We start from the raw sequence: 24985 nt of genomic DNA on the forward strand, positions 1-24985 counted from the left end.
TCTTGATTTAATTCGTACTGACTTGTGTGGTCCAGCAAGAACAAAAAGTCTACAGGGAGCGATATTTTATGCTAATTATTGATGATTATTCTAGAATATGTTGGGTTACTTTTCTCAAGGAGAAATCATAGGCTTTTGGAAAATTAAATTTATACAAGGCAATGGTAGAGAATGAAACCGGTAAGAAAATCAAATGTTTAAGATCTAATCAAGGAGGAAAATTTACATCTAAGGAATTTAATGCATTCTGTGAAGTGAATGGAATCAAAAGACAACTATTAACTGATGAATACTGATGAACAGTTAGTACCAAACCAATACTGAGAGGGGGGGGGGTGAATCAGTACAGACAAAAAAAACTTTCCCTGAACCAGTTTGACTGCAAAGACTGCACTTAACTGGTAAACAGTAACACCGGTCTAAATCAAGGCACTACCAGTAAAACACAGTGGGAATGTGAGAGACATGAACCAGTAACACTTAGGTCTCCACACAATCTAATATCTCATTTCCACTTCACCTGTATGCATAAACAAGTAATATATCATCAGAAATATAATGACTGTTGTTTCAACATGCTTTACCGCTTGACAGAAAATATTAAAGCATCACACATGACACACTGATTTTTCATGTGGAAACCCAATTGGGAAAAACCACAGTGGGGATGAATACCCACAAGCTATTCTTTGAAATCTTCTGAAGTCCACTCTGTTAGGAGCCTAGTCTAGTTAAATACTTTTACAATAGGTTCTTCTAGGAACTAATCCTGCTAGGGATCACCCAGTTAAGGGATGGCTAAATACCCAGTTAAAGGTTAGAACCCTGTTAAAGGTTACCTCACAGGAGGATTTGAAGAACTCATTGAATTGAGTCACCCTATTAAAGGATTTACACAAAATCCTATTAAAGCTACCCTGTTAAGCGATTTTCCAACTACTAAAATGGTTAGAAGTCAAGAGGTAATACACTAATCTTATAACAGCACACAATGCCAAGGCAGATCCTCTTTAGCTCCTTTGCTTCTGCAATCACACTCTGCAAGTATCAACACACTTCTCCGGTCTGGCAAGAATCAAGTATCTCTTCACATGGATACACAAATAACATTTTCCAACAACTTCAAAATGAAAAACATCATCGACCTTATAGGAAACAAATAGTTCGGTAACATAAACCCTAAACCCTAAATATTTAGGTTTAACAATTCAGTCAGTTCAATTCTGACCATTAATCACACTGCATTGAATACAACAGTCTTGAACAGATCTCAAGACATTCTCCAAATTTCATTCTTTGCCACTTTAGGAAGTTGATAACCCATCACGTACTCTACACTGTTTATAGAGACTTCGCACATTCTCGAGGTAGATAGGATCAATCTTCTTCATGCAAATTCCTCAAGGAAATCCTTCATGCACACAAGGCAAACATGGCAACATGGTTTGGTCTTCATTACAATGTTAACTCATCACAAGACGTCATCAGTTGAATCACATAGTCATGGAATGCATCAATCGGAAACCCTAAAGCTGAGACTACCAATCGGTAGTCATGCGAAATGAAACCCCGATACAAAACTTCCCATATACCAGTTCTCATTCCAACATACCGCTTCACTTTTTCACATATACCGGTTCACAATATCATACCGGTTCTTACATATACCGGTTCAAAATATCATACCGGTTCCTTTGCTAGTTTTCTTACTTCAATATACTGGTTCATACTTCAGCATATTGACATCAATAACAACATACAATATCATCATGTCATCAAGCTCTGCATATATGCCAACATCAGCACCCCAGACACCTTAGCAGAATGGAATTATGGAAAGGAAGAACAAAATTATTCTAGAAGCAGCGAGAAGCATGATATTGGAAGCAAATCTACCTCATGTGTACTGGAGAGAAGTAGTGAATACATCAGTTTACACTTTCAATAGAGTTCACATCAAAGGTGAAACTGGTAAGACCCCTTATGAACTATGGTTTGGTAATACTCCTACTCTTAAATACTTCAGAAAATTTGGAAGAAAATTCTATATTAGTAGAGATGAGTATGTTGGTAAATTTGATCCTGGAAGTGATGAAGGAATATTTCATGGTTCTTCATCTAAGAGGAAGGCATATAGATGTTTTAATAAAAGATTGTAGAAGGTCATTGAAAGTGCTAATGTGAAGATATATGAACACTTTAGAGGAAATTCAAGGTCTGTAGATTCTAAACCGGTAGTTGAGATGATCATAAATGAACCAATACAAATTGCACCAGTACAAAATGTGGATCCAGTCACACTGACTTCATCAGAGAATTCCACAGTGTCTGGAGAACATCAGCATGTGAATAAACCCAGGCATGTAAGACCAAATCACTCAAAAAATTAGATAATTAGGAATAAGTATCAAGGTGTTATCACAAAAGGAAGACTGGCAAATGAAGAGGTATGCTTAATTTCTCAAATTGAACTAGCATCTGTTATTGAATCATGTCAAGATGAACATTTGATAAAAGCAATGGAAGATGAATTAGAACAAATTGAAAAGAACAATACATGGACATTAGTTCGCTTGCCTAAAGACAAATATGTAATTGAAACTAAATGGGTATTTAGAAATAAATCCAATGATAATGTACTGCTCAAAATAGCATCTTCATATGCTGGATTCAGTACCGGTTTAGCTCTAATTTTCCTTCTTCAAACCTTCCTTCAATCTTGAATGATGTTTATGTGTATAGCTCTACTAATATTCGCATATACATTATTACAATCCTTTTCCCAATCCTATAACAATCTCATAAATGAGATCTTACATTTATACCATAACCCAAGACCGATTGAGTAGGTCAGCTTCACTAAAGATATTATAATAAAATCAATTAAAAATGAATCAATATCTAATGCATCATGTCGGCTCAATGCATTTACAATAATAACAATTCATCTTCATGGCGTGTCGTGCTGATCTAGAATAGATATGCTTGCTGGTGCATAACCTCGACCTATTTGCCAATAACAACAAATATAAAAACCCAAATAGACCAATGAACAAATCACCAAAACAAAGTGTCCAATCAATGTCTTCAACATAACCAAGTAGTCTCCAAGTTATTCCAAGTGTCAGTGAACAATATAACCTACTAGTGAACCGAATACCGGTGACTGTGCATAAGTCACTGAACATGCCGGTGAACATAATCAAGAATCTCCAAGTGCTAATAAGTATTGACAGGTGTTGACATCAATGACAAAACCATACCAATATATCAAAATATCAACAATCTCCCCCTTTGGCATTGATGGCAACACAAGATGGAAAAACCATCAAAGTACCAAAACTGAAATGCCAAAAACCAAAAACCAACAATCTCCCAAAGAGATCATTAACTAGAAATTAAAATACAGATACAGAGAGTAATAATCTCTCCCTAAATACAATTATCTCTCTCCAGTAATCTATCCATAAGAACATAACAATCTCTCCCTCTTTGACATCAAATGCCAAAGTAGTACAAAAACCAGATTCAAATAGTTCATACAAAATACCAACTCATTAGAAAGTACCAACTACTCCCCCTGAGAAGTAGCTCTCCTCATCAAAGCCGAAATAAAAGATTTCTCTATTAATTCTGCTAGTTGATGACAAACATCAACTGTCTAAGTCTCTACCAGTGGGGGTATAACCCAAGCTACTCTCTGAGATATTCAAATGTTTCCTTAGGTAAAGGCTTACTGAAAATATCTGCAATCTTCTCTTTAGTATTCACATAAACCAACTTCACTTCTTTTGCTTCAACATTCTCTTTCAGAAAATTGAATTTGATAGAAACATGTTTAGTCTTTGAGTGAAATACCAGATTCTTAGATATATCAATTGCTGCCAAATTATCACAATAAATAGTTATAGGTTCCTTGCATTTTACCTTTATGTCCTTAAACATTTGTTTGATCCATAATACTTGTGTGCAATTAGTTGCTGTTGCAACATATTCTGATTCTGTTGTTGATAAAGATGTGCAACTCTGTTTCTTACTCAACTAAGAAATTAATCTGCTACTAAGAAAAAATGCTCCACCGGTGGTACTTTTTTTGACATCTACATCTCCTGCCCAATTTACATCTGTGTATGCACATAAATCAAATTTTTCATCTCTAGGATACCATAAGCCAAGATTTGTAGTGCCTTGTAGATACTGGAAAATCCTTTTTACTGTTGATTCATGATTTTCTTTAGGATTACTCTGAAATCTTGAAATAATACATATTGCATTCATAATATCAGGTCTTGTTTGTGTCAAATATAATAAACCTCCTATCATAGACTTGTACCTAGTCAGATTAACAGGTGTTGATTCATCCTTCAAAGACAATTTATCAGTTGTAGTCATAGGTGTGCTTACCAGTTTAGAGTTATCCATGCCAAATTTCTATAGTAATTCCTTTAAATACTTAGATTGACATAAGAATATATCTTTATCAGTTTGTGAAATCTGCAATCCTAAAAAAAAAATTATCTCCCCAATCATAGACATTTCAAATTCTTCCTGCATCTTATTAGAAAAGTCTTTACATAATCCATCTTCTCCTCCAAATATTATATCATCAACAAAAACTTCTATAACCAAGATGTTACCATTATTCACTTTGTAGTATAGATTATTGTCAAGATTACCTTCAGTGTAACCAATATTCAAGAGATATTTGTCCAATCTAGCATACTAAGCTCTCGGAGCTTCCTTTAGTCCATACAAAGCTTTCGTTAACCTCCAAACCATATCCTTGTCATTTGTTAATGAAAATGCACCAGGTTGTTCAATGCAAACTTCCTCTTCAAGATCACCATTCAGAAAAGCACATTTAACATCCATTTGATATACTTTGTAGTTTTTGTGTGGTGCGAAAGCCAAGAATAATCTGACTACCTCAATTCTGGCTACCAGTGCAGAGGTTTTATTATAATCAACTCCTTCTTTCTGTGAATATCCATTACACACTAATCTTTCTTTGTTTCTGATTACCTTGCCATCTTCATTAAGTTTATATTTGAATACCCATTTAGTTTCAATTAGATTTTTGTCTTTAGGTCGGGGAACCAATGTCCATGTGTTATTATTTTCAATTTGTTCCAATTCATCTTCCATAGCTTTAATCCAATGTTTATCTTCACATGCCTCATTAACTGATGTTGGTTCAATTTGAGAAATAAGACATACCTCTTCATTAGCCAGTCTTCCTCTAGTCATAACACCTTGATACTTGTTCCCAATTATCTAATCTTCAGAGTGGTTCAATCTTACATACCGAGGTGTTTTTACTTCTTGTTGTTCCTCAGTCACTGTTGAATCCTAAAATGATACCAGTGTGACTGGATCATCATTTTGTACTGGTGTACTCATTGTAGGTTCATTTGATATTATTTCAATTGTCGATTAAGAGTCCATGTACCTTGAATTTCCTTTAAACTGTTCATCAATCTCCACATTTGCACTCTCAACAATTTTCTGCAATCTCTTGTTAAAACATCTATATGCTTTGCTCTTAGATGAATAACCAAGAAATATTCCTTCACTTCTAGAATCAAATTTTACAATATAATCATCTCTTCTAATATAGCATTTACTTCTAAATATTCTGAAATATTTAAGAGTGGGAGTATTACCAAACCATAGTTCATGAGGGGTCCTACCAGTTTCACCTTTGATGCGAACTCTATTGAATGTATAAATTGTTGTATTCACTACTTCTCTCCAATATACATGAGGTAGATTTTCTTCTGATATCATGCTTCTAGCTACATCAAAAATAGTTCTATTCTTTCTTTCCACAACTCCATTTTGCTAGTGTGTCTGGGGTGCTAATAACTATCTTCTGATCCCATTCACTTCATAGAATGCATTGAATTCCTTAGATGTGAATTCACCTCCCTGATTTGATCTCAAACATTTTATTTTCTTACTGGTTTCATTCTCTACCATCACCTTGAATAGTTTGAATTTCCCAAAATCTTATCTTTTCTCCCTGAGAAAAGTAACCCAACACATTCTAGAATAGTCATCAATGATTAGCATAAAATATCTATCTCCTTGTAAACTTCTAGGTCTTACTGGACCACATAAATCAGTGTGAATTATGTCAAGAACATTATTGGATTTTTCTGGAATACTCTTAAAAGATTCTCTAACTTGCTTTCTAAATTGACATTCCTTACATACCAGATTGTGAGGTTTAGCAATCTTAGGTAAATCTCTTACTGCCTTAGTTGTACTGATTTTTACAATGCAACCAAAATTTACATGACAAAGTCTCTTATGCCATAACTAACTTTCATCAATATGTGCAATCAAACATGCCTTCTCATAGTTATTCAAATGAAAGATATTAATTCTAGTTTGATTACAGGTTGCAATTTCCAAACCTGTTCTGTTCATGATTGTACATTTACCAATCTTAAACTGTAACTGAAATCCTTTCTCAACTAATTGACCAACACTCAAGATATTATGCTTCAAACCTTCAACATAGTAAACACTATCAGTATTGTGCTTACCATCAAAAGATATAGTGCCTTTTCCTTTGATCAAACAAGCTTTATCATCTCCAAATCTTACTAGACCTCCATTATATTCCTAAAAGTTTAAGAATTTACTTTTATCACTAGTTATATGATCTAAGCATCTCGAATCAATGATCCATTCATCCTTATCTTCAATTTTAGCTGTCAGGGCTTGCTCTACCAGTTTAACAATAGGTGTCATTTGATTATCTATGATAGCAACAAAATACCATTCATTGTCTATCGATTCCTCATCAGAATCATCAGTAACTCCTTCATCAACATAGTAACAATATTTGTCTCTATTCTTCTTAAATATGTATCTTTGATGTTCAGGGTTAGGCTTATGTGTTCTTTTAGCTTCTTCTTTCAATCTTGCATGTCTATTAGGACACCTAGATGCCATGTGACCGATTTTATTGTAGTTAAAACATTTAAAGGGTGATTTACCTTCATACTTACTTCGAACTAGACCTTTAGGCATTTTCCTTGCAAGTAGTGCTTCAAGTTCTTCCAATTCTTCATTTTCTCTCCTTCTTTCTTCAATTTCTCTTGCATAAAAGGCTTTCCAATCAAATTTATTGAATGATGATGATGATGCTGATGATGATGTTGATGCCTTGAAAGCTAAATCAATCTTAATTGTAGCAATAGGACCAAATTCCTCAAGTTCAAAAGATGAAAATTTTCTAACCAAAGTGTCTCTAGATACTGATGTATTAGGCATTGTTCTCAATTCATTTATAGTAGTAACTTTCATTTTATATGCCAGTGGCAATGCTCTTAAAACTTTAGAAATAATTTCATCTTCACTTAAGGTTCGTCCACAACATTGTATACCCAAAATAATTTCATTTACTCTTTCCATAAAAGTAGAAATCCTTTCATCTTCTTCCATTTTTATATTTTTATACCTGACCCAAAAGCATTCAAGTTTTGCAATTTTGACTGTGGAATCTCCTTCATTCAATGTTTCCAATTTGTCCCAAATAGTTTTAACAGTAGATCTATCTGATAATCCTATGATTTTCTGATCTGACAATGAGCTCAAGAGTGCTTCTCTTACATTGCAATCATTTTCATCATCTTTACCCAAAGTTGGTGGATTAGGTTGACCTAGAGTAGGAGAAACATAACCATTCTTTGTAACACCCCATATATCTTTTCCAATGCAATTCAAATGTGTCTCCATCCTGATCTTCCATATGCTATAGTTAGTTCCATCAAGTTTAGGAATGTCCTTCCTGAAATAGTTAGAAGCCCTAGGATCTCCTCAAGCTGTTAAACTTCTGCAAAAAGTGGACGACTAGGCTCTGATACCAATTGTTAGGTCCTAGAGAAAACTGAGAGGGGGGGGGGCGGGGGGGTTGAATCAGTTGTCCAATTAATTCAAACCAAAATTAACTTTACCAAAACTTAATGCTTAATACCGGTAAACCAAAATTTATGCCGATAGACAATTTTATCAGTTAATTGCAGTACCAATAAATATTAAAGCATGAAACCAAAAGACAATAACATCCACAACACATAACACAGATATTTGTATGTGGAAACCCTGTAAGGGGAAAAACCATGGTGGGAAACCTTACCCACAATCAGATGATACTACTATAAATAGTATGTGTGTACAATGTAGAATGGCAAACTGCCTAGAGCTCACTGCTCAATCACAAAGTGGGAGTCATATTGACTACAATTGGATGGTTAAATCCAGTGATAATGTACTGCTCAAAATAACATCTTCATATGCTAGATTCAGTACCAGTTTAGCTCAAATTTTCCTTCTTCAAACCTTCCTTCAATCTTAAATTATGTCTGTGTGTATAGATCTGCTAATATTGATATATACCTTATTACAATCCTTTTCCCAATCCTATATCAATCTCATAAACGAGATCTTACATTTATACCATAACTTAAGACCAATTGAGTAGGCCAGCTTCACTAAAGATATTAAAATAAAATCAATGAAAAATGAATCAATATTTGATGCATCATGTCGGCTCAATGCATTTACAATAATAACAAATCATCTTCATGATGTGTCATGCTGATCTGGAATAGATATGCTTGCTGGTGCATAACCTCGACCTATTTGCCGGTAACAACAAATATGCAAACCCAAATAGACCAATGAACAAATCACCAAAAAAAAGTGTTCAAATAATGTCTTCGACATTACCAAGTAGTCTCCAAGTTATTCCAAGTGCCGGTGAACAATATAACCTGCCGATGAACTGAATACTAGTGACTGTGCATAATTAGTGAACATGCCAGTGAACATAATCAAGAATCTCCAAGTGCTGATAAGTGTTGACCTGTGTTAACATCAATGACAAAACCATATCAACATATCAAAATACCAACAAGGAGAGATATATACTCTTTGTATTTTGGTTTTGATTTCTGTTATTGATCTATTCTGGAGATTGTTAGTTTTTGGATTTCGGCATTTTGCTTTGGCACTTAGACGTTTTTCCATCCAGTGTTGTTGTCAATGCCAAAGGGGGATATTGTTGGTATTATGGATGTGTTGGATTTATTTTTTCATTGATGCCAACACTTATCCTTCTGGAGATCTACATTGTTGATTTGGCACTATGGTTATATTGGTTTACTATTCAACCGACACATTGTGTTCACTGACAAGGTCAGTGACTTATGCATAGTCACCGATATATGCTCACCGACAGGTTATATGGTTCACCAACACTAATGATAATTTGTTATCACCTAGAGATCACTTGATTATGTCAAAGACATGGTTTGGATACTTGGTTTTGGTGTTTTGGTTATTGGTCTAATCGGGTTGGCATATTTGTTGTTACCGATAGATAGGTCTAGGTTATAGATTAGTATGCGTTATCTACTCCAGATCAGCACAACACATTATGGAAATGATTTATTGATTGGATATTATTGTAAATATATTAAGCTGACATGTTGTATCGCATCAAGACTTATTAGTAATTGATTTAATTGCAATATTCTTAGTCAGCCGACCTACACATTTTCTCTTAAGTTTTCTATAAATGATTTGTGAGATAAAGAGTGGTGTGGTGTGGTATTATAACTTGGTATGTGCGAATATTGAAGATCATATGAGAAAATCATAGAGTGAATCAAGCAAACATTATTTGAAGGTTCAAGGAAGGTTTGAAGGTGTTTATCAGAGCTTAAACTGATACTGAATCCAGCATTGCAGATGCACTTTGAAGCAGTACATTATTCTAGGATTTAACCATCCTACTATAGTCATTACTCCCTGTTGAGTAGTATGCTCTAGGCGGTTGGCCTTTCTACATGTGTAGACCCCATTTATATACACATACTATCTACAGTAGTATCATCTAATTGTGAGTATGGTTTCCCATCGTGGTTTTTCCCCATATAGGGTTTCCACATCAAAATATTTGTGTTATGTGTTGTGGATGTTGTTTCTCTTTCTGTTTCATGCATTAAGTTTCACTGGTATTGATACTAACTACTAATATGTTAACCGACATTAAATTTGGCTTACCAGAATTAAGTATTAAGTTGGATTAAGTTATAATTGGGTTGAAATTCATTGACAACTGATTCACCCCCCTGTCTTAGTTGTCCTTTTGGTTCCTAACACAATGCTTCTCCCTAATGATATTTAGTCTCATAGAATACTTAGGAATGCATAATTGTCCACCTTTAAATAGAAATCCATCTTGTATCAGAAATTCAGAAATTTAACATGATATCGATCACCAAAAGATTCACATATCTTGTACATCTCTCAAAAATCTTCATCAGCATCATACATATTCTTCAAGGAGTCAATGCCAACACTTTCCATCTTAATTTGATTGATAGTTAAGACCCTCCTGCTCAAGGCATCTGCAACTTTTTCCTTGTTCCTCTTTTTGTGCTTGAGGTTGAAGGTGAAAGCATGTAGGGTTTCTACCCACTTCATGTGCCGGTGGTTTAACTTCTCTTAGCTATTTATGAATCTTAGAGCCTGGTTATCAATGAAAACTATGAACTTCTTAGGCAATAAATAGTGCCTCCACTTCTTCAATGACTGAACCAAAGCATACATCTCCAAGTCATAGGATGAGTATCTCCTCTTGGCATCATTTAGTTTTTCACTATAAAAAGAAATTGGCCTTCCTCCTTGATTGAAAACTACCCCATAGCCATGTGGCTTGCATCACATTCCACCTGAAATATCTTGTTGAAGTTCGGTAGGGAAAGGACTGGTTATTCTGCAACTTTCTTCTTCAAAGTTTCAAATGAGTCATTTGCCTCCTTGGTCCAACTAAACCTAAACTTTTGTCCTCCTTTTATGGTGTCAATCATAGGTGCACAAACATGACTAAATCCTCTTATAAACTTCCTATAAAAATTTGCTAAACCATGGAAAATCTAGACATCATCATCATTTTAGTTGTTGACCAGGACAATATAGCACTTACCTTCTCTTGGTCCATTTTCAACTCACCTTGTGAGATTACAAATCCCAAGTAGATGATCTCCTCCTGCATGGACAAACACTTATCTAAATTTATCCTAAGTTTCTCTTCATGTATCCTTTTGAGGACCATATCTATATGTTTGAGGTGATCTTCCCTTGTGTGGCTAAAGATCAAAATATCATCAAGGTATGCTATCACAAACTTTCCTATGAACTCCACCAAGACCTCATTCATCAACCTCATAAAGGTACTAGGGGTGTTGGACAACCCAAATGGCATGACCTTGCACTCATACAACCCCTCATTGGTTTTAAAATTTGTTTTCCATTCATCACCTAGCCTTATTCTAATTTGATTGTATCCACTTTTTAGATCCATTTTTGTGAAATATTTATCACTCCCCAAGCAATCAAGTAAATCCTCTATCCTAGGGATTGGGAACCTATACCTTATAGTTATATTTTTGCTGGCCCATAAATCTATGCATAGCCTCCAAGTGCCTTCTTTCTTGGGTGCAAAGACTATCGGCACTGCACATGGGCTTAAGGTTTTGCCAATTAGTCCCGATTCTATCAACTCCTCAATTTTTCTTTCCATCTCTGCATTCCAATCTGGGGTAAGCTTGTATGCTTCTTTATTTGGTAAGGTAGATCTAGGGATCATATCTATGCAATGACCGATGTCTCTCACTAGTGGCAAGGATCTTGGCACTCCATTTGAGATGATGTCTTTGCATTTTCCAAGTAACTATCTGACTATAGGGTCTATGTGCCTTTCCCTTCTTCTTTCCACTCTGCAAATTGCTCCTTCTTTGTCATCTTGGACTTAGGGATGAGGGCATTGCAAATTGCACCCTTCTCTGCAATCTCCTTCATGAACTGCTTTCCTTCTACCAACAATACTTTGGCATCTTTTGCCTTCTGTTCTATCTCACACTCTATGAGGGGTAAAAGCTCTACCACCTTACCATCTTTGGTAATTGAATAGGTGTTTCTAACCCCATTATGGTAAGCCTTCAAATAAAACTTCCATGGTCTCCCAAATAAGAGATGACATGCATCCATCTTGGCTATACCAAATAGAAACCTATCCTTGTATGATCCAATCTGAAACTCTACTCGAACCTACTCTTCTACCACTTCTTGTTGACCTTGGGTGAGCCATGAGACCTTATAGGGGTAAGGATGTGGCAATCTTCTCAACTTAAGCTTCTCTACCATTTAAAGAGACACAAAATTTTTAGTAGACCCGGAGTCTATCAAGACCTTGCATACTTTTCCTCCTGCCTTGCAGGTAGTCTTGAAAAGAGACTTTATTTGTGGGGGCTCCTTTTCAGGTACCTTCGTGGTGGTTACTGCTCTGCTCATCATCAGAGCCTCTCCTCTTTTGAAGCTTGTAGCCTTCTCCGGACATCTCTTGGCCATGTGCCCTTCTTGGTTATATTCGTTGCATCTAGGAGGTCCTCTACCTTAGAATCTTCCTATAGAGGGTGCTCTTCTGCCCCTAAAGTTCCCTCTTTGACTGTAGCCTCCTCCTTGGTTATAATTCCTCTCTCCTTTGGTGCCTTCTTGGCTAGACTCACCTTTGTATCCAAAACCATTTCCTCTACCTCTAAAAGGGCCCCTTCACCATATTTTATGTCTCCCTTTGCCTCTTTCATTTTGTTCCTACCTTCTCTTTATCTTCTCTTCCACCTTGAGTGCCAATTCAAAGCACTTTTGGACTGTCTCTGGGGTGTGGAGATTAAATCTTCTTAGATGGCAAATCTCAGTCCATTGAGATATCTCACCACCTTCTCATCTTCACTCTCCTTTGCTTTGGTCTTCACACACAACTTCATGAACTCCTTTATGTAGGAACTCACTTCCATCTCCTTCTGCTTCAAGTTTTTTCTTCCCTTATGCAATTGGACATTATAGTCCACTAGAACATAGGCTTTCTTCACCAAAGCCATCATCTTCTTCCAAGTAGCAACTTTTATTTTCCCCTCTTTCACCCTCTCATCTTGGATTAAATTCCACCAAGTAAGTGCAGCCCCTTTCGTTTTGGATTGGGCCATCTTCACCCTTTGGTGCTCTGGTATGTCTTCATTCTCAAAGAAATTGTCCAGGGAGTCTATCCACTCCATCACTATAACGGGTCCCATCTTATCAGCAAACACTAGTAGATACAATTTCACATGCATTTTTCTTCTTTCCAAGGAATTGAGGGCACTCATCAAGGGTCTCTGGTTTGTAGGAACCTCTAGTTCTTCCTTCCTAGAGATCTCCTCTTCATCCCCTTCTTCATATCCTCCAAAGTCTCTCTCTCCCCTCTCCACTATATCCTTTAATTGGTCCATCTCATTTCTCAAGGCCTGATTCTCAAGCTTGACTACTCTTCTCTCTACCATCTGCTTCTTCACCAGGACATTCAACTCAACATTGGTCATCCTTGATGAGTCATCTTGGGATCCCTCTTCTTCTAACATCTTGTCTTCTTCTCAAGTCCAAAGTACACTTCTATGCTCTGATACCACTTGATGCAGAGGGCTCCTTACACCTAAGGACAAGCCCAAAATGTTAGGGTCTAACCCTTCAAATGAAAAAAAATTACCCTACAAGGAAGGACTCCACATCTTAAGGTTTTGAACTACTCTCCACTACTCAAGCCTAACACCTACTCAAAATGAGTAAATGGCTTTAACTTCTCAAACATGCCTCACCTGTAACTCCTGCTCTTAGAGGCTTTGGAATTGTTCCATTCATGACTACTAAGGACTGTTCCAAGCATTGGTTTAGGGTTTTGTCTTCAAATCCTTATACCTCCTTTGGAAACCTACCCCCTTGGCTAGTAGCCCTATTTAGCGAGAGAATTGACCGTAACTCCAAAATATTCCATACACTCTGACAAACTACTCACCATTCCAGATACCCTTTTGGAAGTTACACTCATCCCCAAAATGGGTTTACAATATCTGCAACCTAAAGGTCTGAACCCCTTAGAAGTCTAGAGACCTAATTAGGGCCATTAGTCCTAATTTACAAAGAAACCCCCATTACTGGTACCACAACTGCAAAACCAACTTTATGATCATGTGGGAAGTGGTGAAGAATCTCTAATTCCTGGGTTACATGCCGAGAATCTACCACTATCAAATTTTATGATGACTGTCCTAAATTTACTTAAGGTAGTCACATCGAGATGCCTACCTTGTTTTGCTTCTTTCTCCTCACAACCAAGTCTCCCTTGCAAAAACCCATGAAAATCTTAAAATACATAGGCCAATCCTACACTCCAATATATGATGCTTCTAATGTGGTTGTGAAGTTATTTGATGGCTTCTCTTGTCCTACCATTGGTTCTATCACCCTTCCTATTGAAGTTCATACTAAATTAATGGATGTTGACTTTGTTATCATACCCTCTTTTGAGCAATTCTGTGTGAAGTTGGGCTATCCTTGGCTATCTTCCATGAAGGCTATTGCTTATCCAATTCACAAGTGTCTAAAATTTCCTCACAATAGAAAAACCATAGCCATGAACCATAGCTTATTTTGTCCATTCGAAGGAAGCCCCAATGTTCCTATTGATTTCTTTGTGCCTAAACACTTTCAATCTCTTCCATCAAGGAGCGATGCTCTTTTTCAATCTTATAAAAAATGGAAGAATGATATGATCTTATCCTTAAGTCAACCTAGGTCTCCAACACTCAACATTCCTATTATTCGTCAAGATGAGGTTCTTCCACTCAACCTATTCCTATGGATGTAACTTTACCTTCTCTTAAGGAGAACAACAATATTCCTCCTAAGGTTAGACCTATACCTCCTCCTCATGATGGACCTAGCCTCCTTCCTATACCTAATATTCCTCCTTTCTATGGCACAGTTCCACCTACTTCCTCTTATCGAGAGAAGAGGCCTTCTTCTCCTCTTTTTCAACCAAAAAGACCTCAACCTAAACCTTCAACCATCAAGGAGAGAAGCATTCCTACTTATGTTCCTCCTCCTCAACCTTCCACCAAGAATCAACAAAATTGTTGTGTGAGAGAACACTAACGAGGATGGCGTGTTCGATCTCATGAATCTATCCCTCAAAATACTCAGTCTCCTCAGACTCTGACAGTTGACATGATTCCCTTTTCTCCCAAGCAATATATTCAACCTACATATCCAAATCATAAGTTTCACAAAACATGTGATGGTTTTACTCCAATTCATGTTCTTGCTCCTCTTTTTCTAAAATTTGATGAAGTAATGGGTGAAATTGTTATTCATAATCACAATACAACTCCTAATGCTTCTGATTATGAGTATGAGTATGTTGATGTGGACAAACATTTATGAACTAAATTTTCACAAACCTTAATCCTAGCCCCTAGAATCGAACAAAGTGACTTACAACATGAGCATAGTCCCTGTTTGGATCTTATGATAGCTCCATCTATTGTGTTTGATGTCATTCCTCTGGCATGTTCCTCGCCTTCCCAAAATAGTGATCAACAAGACTGGGAGGCGGATGTCAGTCTATATTAGCGATATTAGCACTGTATCTATCTTCTCTCTCTCTCTCCTTTCTTTCTCTTTTGTGACCATTCTTCTATGTGTATCCATGCTCTTCTATTATCCCCTTAATTTCTTCTTGGGGATGATGAAAAGTATTGAGATATTTTCTTGGTCTCTTTCATGTTGACTCAAAATACATCTTCTCTTCCATTTATTCCAAGGTAGCATCCTTTGTGGAATGACAATTATTATATGTACATAAACATACATGATATACATGAGTTATCATACAACATACTGACCTTGAGGAAAGTGAAGCTACCTTGTACCTCATGTTTTATGTCCATTATCCTTAGGTTTATTCCTTGATTGGGGGCGTAAATCCTTGAGATAACATTCTTCATCTCTTCTCTCTCTCTTGGGTGTATTTTACCTTAAAGAAATCTCTCCCGATAAGGCATGTGCAATCACTTTAACGTGGGGGCATACACTATGCTCATAATTTACTTCTTGATACTTAGAATTACTTAGTGAACTTCGTTTTTCTTTGAAATCTTTAGTATCCTTTCTTTCATGACTCGTAGTGAGGGGAACTTTTCTACTTACAGTCATGGTTATTTCCTTCTTGATCTTCCCTTCTACTTTTTCAATCAAAGTTGTAAGATCCTAGGTCCACTAGGGCTTGGTGCATCTTTCCTCCTTGACATGGTAAAAGTAATTTAATCTTATTTCCTTGTACTTTACTGGTAGTATTGGTCTCTGATCAGGCTAGAAGATTCGATCTCATGTGTGTGATGAACCTAATGAACATAAAATTGTGACCCTACCAATTTTTTACTTCATTAGGTTCATCACACATGTGAGATCAAATCTTCTAGCTTGATCGAAGACTAGAGACTACTCAACCCTCAGAATTTGCTTCTCCCTTGGCCTCCACACCACCCTGTCTGCACTTTACCTTGGAGAAAGAGGTAGGAAAGGGGCATGGCATCCCTGTCCCCCCTAGGAAAGAGGCATGGTGCCCTTGTCCTCCCAGGATAGGGTTGTGGTGCCCCTATCCTTACCCTATTTTAGGGCAGGACCTTTCCTAGAGCATGCATTGTAGCTTGTGTAGTGAGAAGAAAACTTCCCCGATGTCGGCCTGTGACAAAAATTAGTTTCATTAACCCTAATTGACATATATTTAAGTTGCATTTGCCCTGTCATTTGGGTAAGGGGTAAGTTGGTCAATTTGTATAAAATTGTGATCAAGCATTCAAGAGCATTCAAGAATTCCTTTCCAGCATTGAGCATTCTCAAGTCTACCTTCAAGGCTAGGTGTTGCATTCAATTCAAGGATTCAATCATTGAAGAGGAGATTGATTTCATATTCAATTTCACACAAACATTTCTATCAACATTGCTATTACAACCTCCCTTGAGGTGATTTACATTTTAGTCTTTCATTTACATCTACTTGCAAGTACTTTCTTTCATTACTTGGTTAATTCCAAAACTGGGGTTTTACCTAAAGGCATACCCCCAATCCCAACCCATTTTCCTCTCTTTTCTATGTGTAGGTTGCAGGTGCATAGTTGTACTTTCAGATTCAGGCTCCATTTACAAAGGCAGAAAAGCCCTTTTTGTTTCACATATTTTTCAGAGGACCGTGTACATTCCCACCACTATTTGAACAACTTTTCCTCAAATTTACAAGGTGACTTCGTCTCAACATATTTCTACCAAATCCAGGTGCACAACTTCATTCCATACTCCAATCTCAAGTTATAGTTAGTTCTTTGTCACTTTTACACTACATAATTCAATCAATTCATTTCCATTTCAAATAGGAAGAGGGGATTAGCTTATCATTCCTATTTCACTTAGAATTCTATCTTCTTCTTTGAAGATTGAATCTAGTGAATTATCCTCTCCTTTTCCAATGTAAATGGGTGAAAAGTGTTTGAAGGGAAATCCGTAGTGAAAATATCATCTCTCCTTGGAGGGAAAGGGTATTTTTTCTCTTGATCTCTCATTCACACATTTCACCATATTACACGAGCTTAAAATGATGCCCGGTTAGGAGCAGACCGTGTTAGGAGTCACCCAGTTAAGGGATTTAGAATATGAGCTCTATTAGGAGCTTTTCCTTATTAGAAGAAACCTCATAAGAGGATTTAAACTAAAGTTGTTGAGCTACCCATTTATGGGATTTACATGAACAAAGCTTGTTAGGACCTACTTGGTTAAGGGATTTTGAACTTGGTGCAACTTTTAGGGAACAATAGATGAACGATATGGAAATAGTACATCTTGCTTGCTTGTTAAGATTTACTTAAGCTTCAATCTTCTTCACTCATGTAGACACACTCCTCTAGTTTGGCTACACTCTCTTTTCTCATATTACCGACACAATAAAATTCATTAAAACTAACTTAAATACACTTTACATTTTTGTCAAATGAATTTACATAATAGATCGTCACAGATCATTACAAATCATCATACAAATCATTACAATAAATTACAAGATAATTACAACTGTTGAATGATCATAACTCATCACAACACATCGATCTGATAATGCGTTAGACCCTTGAAACATTCTTTTATTCTCTTATTTGTTTCCCAAGAAATTCAATCCTCAATCATGCCAAAACAATATTTTAATTTCTCACATGAGTTGTGACATGTCACCATCAAGTTATGAACATAATGAAATTCACTGCCAAACCATAAAGCATCACCAAGTAAGAGATCTTTTTACCAGTTGTAAAACCTTGCTAAAACCCTATTGAAAATAAAACAGTAAATCACAAACATGACTTCCGGTTGTCGAAACCTGATGTGGTTCAGCTCATAGGCTCATTACAATGATATAAACACATGTTTCAAACCGCAACACCTAATTCCTCATCAATCTTCAAAACCAATTGCTTAAGTATAACATTGTTTCATGTCTACTGGTTAAAGTCCTATTTGCTAGGTTTTCTATCAGCTGCACAATTCATCTCACCAACTTAATCCATTACTAATTAGGTTACACCAGTAAACCTAGATGTCAAAGTAATCAAGAATAAATAATTGTCATAGTTTCCATCAATGACAACACAAATAATTGATGACCAAGTCACCAACCAATATCTCAATCTATACTGATCATACATCACCATGACATCATTCTCCTTATCATAACAACTATATCATCACCAACGGCCCTTCAATATATCATCACCAACAATCCTTCAATATATCATCACCAACAGTCCTTATACCGATATGTTAACATCATAATCAGTTATGCAAGTCATGCCTAGACCAATATGCTACATAAATTGTTGTACCAGAGAATTCATTCATTTTGTTAGGCTGGTAAACTTTATATCTAATGATCATTGATGCAAATATTACATCATGTACCAAAATATCATTGTAGACACTCAAAATTGGTCATCACTCCTATGTCACTAACTTAATTTTTAACATGTCATCTATGTCACATTTGATTTTTATTAAATGTTGACATTGTGTCATTCTTCTAATTCAAATTTTCTAATTTCCTAATCATTTAAATCATTTCATCATTAATCATTCATTTCCTAACATTAATGGAATAATCTATATTATTTGATTAAGTTCAATCCAACTTTAATTAAATAATAAAGATTATTTAATTAAATTAAATTTCATATTTCTCATAATTGAATAATTTTTTAAAATGATTTAATTAGCTAATTATTTCATCATAATTAAATAAATTTCTATTTATTTAATAAAATCTTAATTATCTTCTTCCAAAAATCAAGAATGGAAACAAATATTGAGCTGTTTTTATTTAATTAAATTTATTTCTAATTATCCTCATCCAAATTTAAAAATAGCAATAAATCAAGTAATTGATTTTAAAAATTAAAATAAATAATTATTAGATTTAAATCAATTATTTTTGTCATATTCTCCCAATTTTCAAAAATGGAAAGTATGTCATCATTTGCTTTATATGATTTTCAAAAATCATTATCATATCTTCCACAAAATTGAAAATGGAAGTAACCCGTTAGCTTCTGATTTTCTTGATTTATCTTCTTGGAAAATATCTCTTTAATCACAATTTAAAATTCAAAAAAGGAGATATGTCCAGTCAAAAGCCACTTTATGCCATCTTTTTTAATCCATCTTGATTCTCCAATCAATCTCAATTTTTTTTATAAATTTAGCCCTTTTCTTATTCAATTTCAACCACACTTCTAGTATCCTTACTCTATCTAATTATCTATCATTTCATCATTATCTTTCTTGCAACACACTTGCTTTGTAGGTGAGATCAACATCAAATTTGAAGGAGAAAGAAGAACAATGGAAGAACAATGAAGAAAATATTTGCATTTGGTTTGCATTTCTTTTAAATATTTCATTTTCATTGCTTCTATTGAATGCGTTAGGAATATTTTTATAGCTTTTTAGTTTTGTGGCTAACTAATTATATGCTATGAATCCTTTGCCTAATTTCCTACATAACAATCATCAATTGTCATAGATCTTTTATCAAAGTGTGCACCAATTAGCCTAATGATGGTAGGGTTCCTTACCTTCCTCAAATTAGTTTTTTCACCAGTTTGATTCAAGCAAGTCACTGCATGGATGGATTGCTTGGTTATTTTGTATGGTTTATCTAGCCAGATAAACTCATCGTGCACACGACTCAGAATGTATCTCACCCACTCATCTTCGTCTAACAATGGGAAGTGAAAAAATTATGTGAAACCCTTCCTCTGCAACCGAGCATATTCCGGTTTAAGGTTTCCATCTCTGTCCCAGAGATGTTTGTTATAAAGTACTAGGATTGTGTCATTTTTGGTCTCCTACATGTTGCAATGAATATAATCTCTCACATCATCAACATGCAGAACTCCATATGGTACAAACAAGAAAACACTATTGGGATCATCCTCAACTAACTTAAATGGATGTTCCTTGAATCGAAGCCTTTCTCTTTCAGAAACTCAACTACCAAAGGTGTATTAATAGAAGAAAATGCCATTTCAAGGAATTTAGGGTTCAAAACATGCTTCTATAAATACCTCTTATTCCTAACAGATGCACAATAGTCTTTGTTGGATTCTCTCAAAGATTTTGATTGCCTTCGAAACTGGTTCGCTTCACTCTACTACTTCAACTCTTTGATCACAATGTGTAACCTCGCAAACGCTAATTTTAAGTTGACATAAATGCACTGATATGGTTCAACTAGATGCCCTAGTCAGCATAATCCATTCAACCATATTCCAAGATTCATATGGAGAGTTCTAGATAATCATCTGCAATCAACTATGATTGATCACAGATCTCTCTAGGGGGTTCTGCAAGATTTTGTACAAAAATATCAACCCCTAAGGCCAAATGCCTTAGGTACCAGATGAAGATTATGCACCAGATTTAGGTGCAGATATAGTGTTTGTCTTGGATTAAAATTTTCTAACCCACATCTTCTCATTCTTTTCTCTGATCTCTTCTACATTCAATTTGCCTTTGTCATGTAATTTTCCTTTGTTTACCTGATCATTATTCTTGCTTCTACAATACTTTGCAATGGCACCGGTTTTGTTGCATCCACGACAAACAACATTTCTCTGCATAGGTCTTAAATTCATCTGATTTGGTCTCATCCTATATTGTTTAGAGATATGTCCAAACATCCCACAAGCATAACATCTATTATTTTTAAAATTATTCATTACTGCTATGCACAGGTTTGACTTGTAATCAAAATTATTGCATATGAAACATTGATCGGTAAAGGTAGCACCATTGTTAATATTATTCATTCAATTATTCATCCTACTTCTACATTGATTCTTCATATGAAAAATTTATTGCAAGTAAAACATCTACCATTAAATTTATGAGCATTAGGTTGTCTTACTAGAGGATTATTTCTCTTCTTATGATTAGGTTTTGCATTGCCTTGTCCAAATCTGGAGGATTCACCTTTCTCAAGTCCAATTCCTCGCATGTCATTTCCATGTCTCTGACTTTATAGCATCTAATCAAGCCTTGTTGAGCTTGTTAGACAATTCAGATAACTGGAAGACAACCGAGAGGGGGTGGTGCAGGTGCACCAAGGCAAACAAATTCTAATTTGAAGACCTTTGAGACCAAGGAGGAGTGTCCAACGTCAAAAAGAATCAGAAAAATCAATTATGAGATCCTAAAGCCAATAATGGCTTTTGAAACTAAAAAAATGCAAAAGTTGTCAACTTGTCCTGAAAGTTGTAAAATGTTGTCAAATGTTGGATATTGGGTCAAAACAACAAAAAATGGATTTAGGAGGGTTTAGTTTCATTTGAAATGCAATAAGGGATGAAAATAATTTTGTTTTTAATGTTTTTGTCAAAGTTGTAATGCATTTTCCAAAGTGCAAATTCAAAATTTCAAAAAGGCAACAGTTAGGAAGAATTAGGAGGGAAAAGCAAGTTTTAATTATTTTAGTGTTAATTAAAATTTGTAACCAACCATATGGTGGTTTAAAAAAATTGGAGAGGCTATTTAAATCCATAGACATGCTTTGTAAGTCAGATTGAATGCCTGGAGTGTACGGATTGTTTTGGAAAACCAATAAAAACTCAGTTTGGAAGCATTTTTTTTTTTTTTATGCTTGATTGAGGGTTTTATTTGGTATAATTCATATGATACATTTTTTAGTGAATTTATTTCAGCATTGAATACCTCTGTGAATGCTTTGAATTCACTACTAGATTATAAAATTGGTTTATTGCTGACTATCCCAGAATTTTGTCACTTTTTCCTTAACAATTTTGACAAATTTTAATATTATGGTCATTCCATGAATGATATGACTCTGATTCTCATGGAGTGGCTAAAAAATGACATGTATTATATTTCCTAACAACTAAATTTGCAGATAATAGGGTTTAAGGGAGGTGATCACCATTGTTTTCTTGGAAAACCTAGTGAAGAGGCTAGGTAGGGTGAGGGTTGGAGAGATCTACCCATTGGAGGGTATATTTTATGCTTTTTATATTTGTATGTTTTCTATATAAAGGTGAAACAACAGCCAATCTATTCCAAAAAAGTGTGGAAGTGTGAGATTGGAGAAACCCTTGATTTTAGGGCTTTTTGATGAAAATTTGGGGTTTTTGGGGTTAGAGGCCTCACAAACTGAATCTGATTGTGGATTCCTTCATCATTTATCATTTAATAAGACTTTTTTTAGGTTAGAAGTACCCATTAGTAATATTTCTTGTAGTTGCTTTGTTAATCCACCATTATAGTTGCTTGAAAACGAAGGAAAGTCTAAAAACAACAGATACGTTCCAAAACAACTTCATGAATGTTATAAGTATGTTATATAAAAGCCAAAAGGGTATCCAAATATCCATTTTATTTGTCTTTTTTATTGGAATTTTGTAGATTTATCATTGAATTTCTCTCGCTGCAGGGCTAATAGGGGCTCTAGGGCTAGTAGGAGGAAATTGGGTTTGAGCATTTGGGTATTGAATAGAAGGCCAAAACTAGTTTTAAAATTTCATAATATACCTAATTACACCTTCTAAACAATCATTTACATTAGGGAAGGTCTTGTTTCATAATTGGCCCATTTGAACCTTTTGGGGTGTTTGTAGGCTTAAGGGGATCTACCGTTTTCCTACCTTGTATTTCCCTTATATCTTACAAATTCATCTATACTTGTTTGGGAATTATTTTATACCACCATACCTTTACCAAGTCTGCATCAGGGGGGGATGAATTAATTGTCACAGATTATAGGAACTATTAGCAATTTAAACTTTAATACAAGAACCCAAAACATTAATACCAGAATATAAGATAAAAAAATTAAGCATAAAAGATAATCAAAGAATAAAAGCCATCCACACAACACCAATAATTTTGCATGGAAAACCCAGTAAAGGGAAAAACCACTGTGGGAAGCCTAGCCACAGTTAGATAATACTTTTACAGTAAGTATGTAAATTATAATTGACGGTCCTACACTTGCAAGAAGGCCAATAGGCTAGAGCACACTACTCATTACAAAAGGAGCCTCGTTGACTACATATAAATCCAGACTACAATATGGAGAAGTGTTGAACTGCAAAAGATAGCATCTCCTATGCCTGAGTATAGTTTCGGTTAAGCTCAATATTAAAGGACTAAATCCTCTTACATAAACCCAATTTGATCTCCAATGATCAATCAACTCCTTCTTCTTGAATGATATTACATTATTCACACATTACAATTCTTGATCATGACCTTTTACATATAACCCTAATGATCTACAATGAGATCTTACATATATATATACAAACCCTCAACCATAAACAATCAAGTCAACCACTAAATAATGAACCAATTACATAATTACAAACCATGTCGGCTTAAGACCAAACAAGTAATATCAACACGTAAGAAATCCTGGAAATACATCAATAGGTCCTATCCATATGTTACATTAAAGACGATCCATAACCTAGATCAACCAGGACCAAGCGTAGGTCCACAAGCTTCAACAATGATACCCAACCGCCAAGTCTCGAACATGATCATCAACAACATCCTGAAACTTTAATAGAAGCTGCACCAACACCACTTATGTAATTCATCAAAGATCTCCATCAAAATCTCTATTGGTGAAATCCTCATCAAAACTAGAAACCAATCTTCTAAGCAATAAGGATAGTATCCAATCTCCTGACCAAAACCAACTGATCAAATATGAGTATGAGTATCATGAACAAGCCAGTTTCATCACCAGATTATACCAGAGCCTATCGGATCATGCTAGATCCAAGTTAAACAGAAACCACTTAACCTATCGGGACCATAAGGGTGTCAGTAAAGCATCCAAACAACTAGTGTTGACATCAATGACAAAACATCAGTGCAACACATAATCAATTCCACCAAATGGCCAACAGAGCTAGCATTGAATTTGTCTTTGTATTCATTTGCAATAACAAGTTCATCTCTTAAGGAAATAATTTGTCTCTCAAGTCCTTGACCATTATTCCTTGATTGAGTCAACTCAAGCTTCAACTGATCATTCTCATAGGTAATCTTGAAGTATTCATCTACTATGTCCTTTAATGATTGAGTGAAACTTTCTTCATTCTTCTTCTGGTCTTCAATCTCCTTAGTCAGATTCATTATAATGAGTTAAATTTAATTCCTCAATATAGCATTCTCTCTCACAAGCTTGTCACATTCATTGGCTTTGACCTGATTTTCCATGCTTTGATCTTATTTCTCCTTCATCTTGTCCATCAGCTCTTTCCTCTTGTCTCTTGAAGTGTTGAATTGATCTTTCAAATCATTAATGAAGTATTTAGCTATATTCAAGTTTCTCTTTAAGGATCTTATCTCATTTCTTTCTGCATCAAGATCCTCAAGTGCCACACAAAGCTGTCTCTGAAAATTGGAGTCCATTGATTCAATCTCCTATACCTTCCTCATGCAATTAGGCTTCCTCAGAGAAACTAGGCTCTAATAC

This window comes from Cryptomeria japonica, chromosome 2, assembly GCF_030272615.1.
Source record: "Cryptomeria japonica chromosome 2, Sugi_1.0, whole genome shotgun sequence".
Taxonomy (NCBI): Eukaryota; Viridiplantae; Streptophyta; class Pinopsida; order Cupressales; family Cupressaceae; genus Cryptomeria; species Cryptomeria japonica.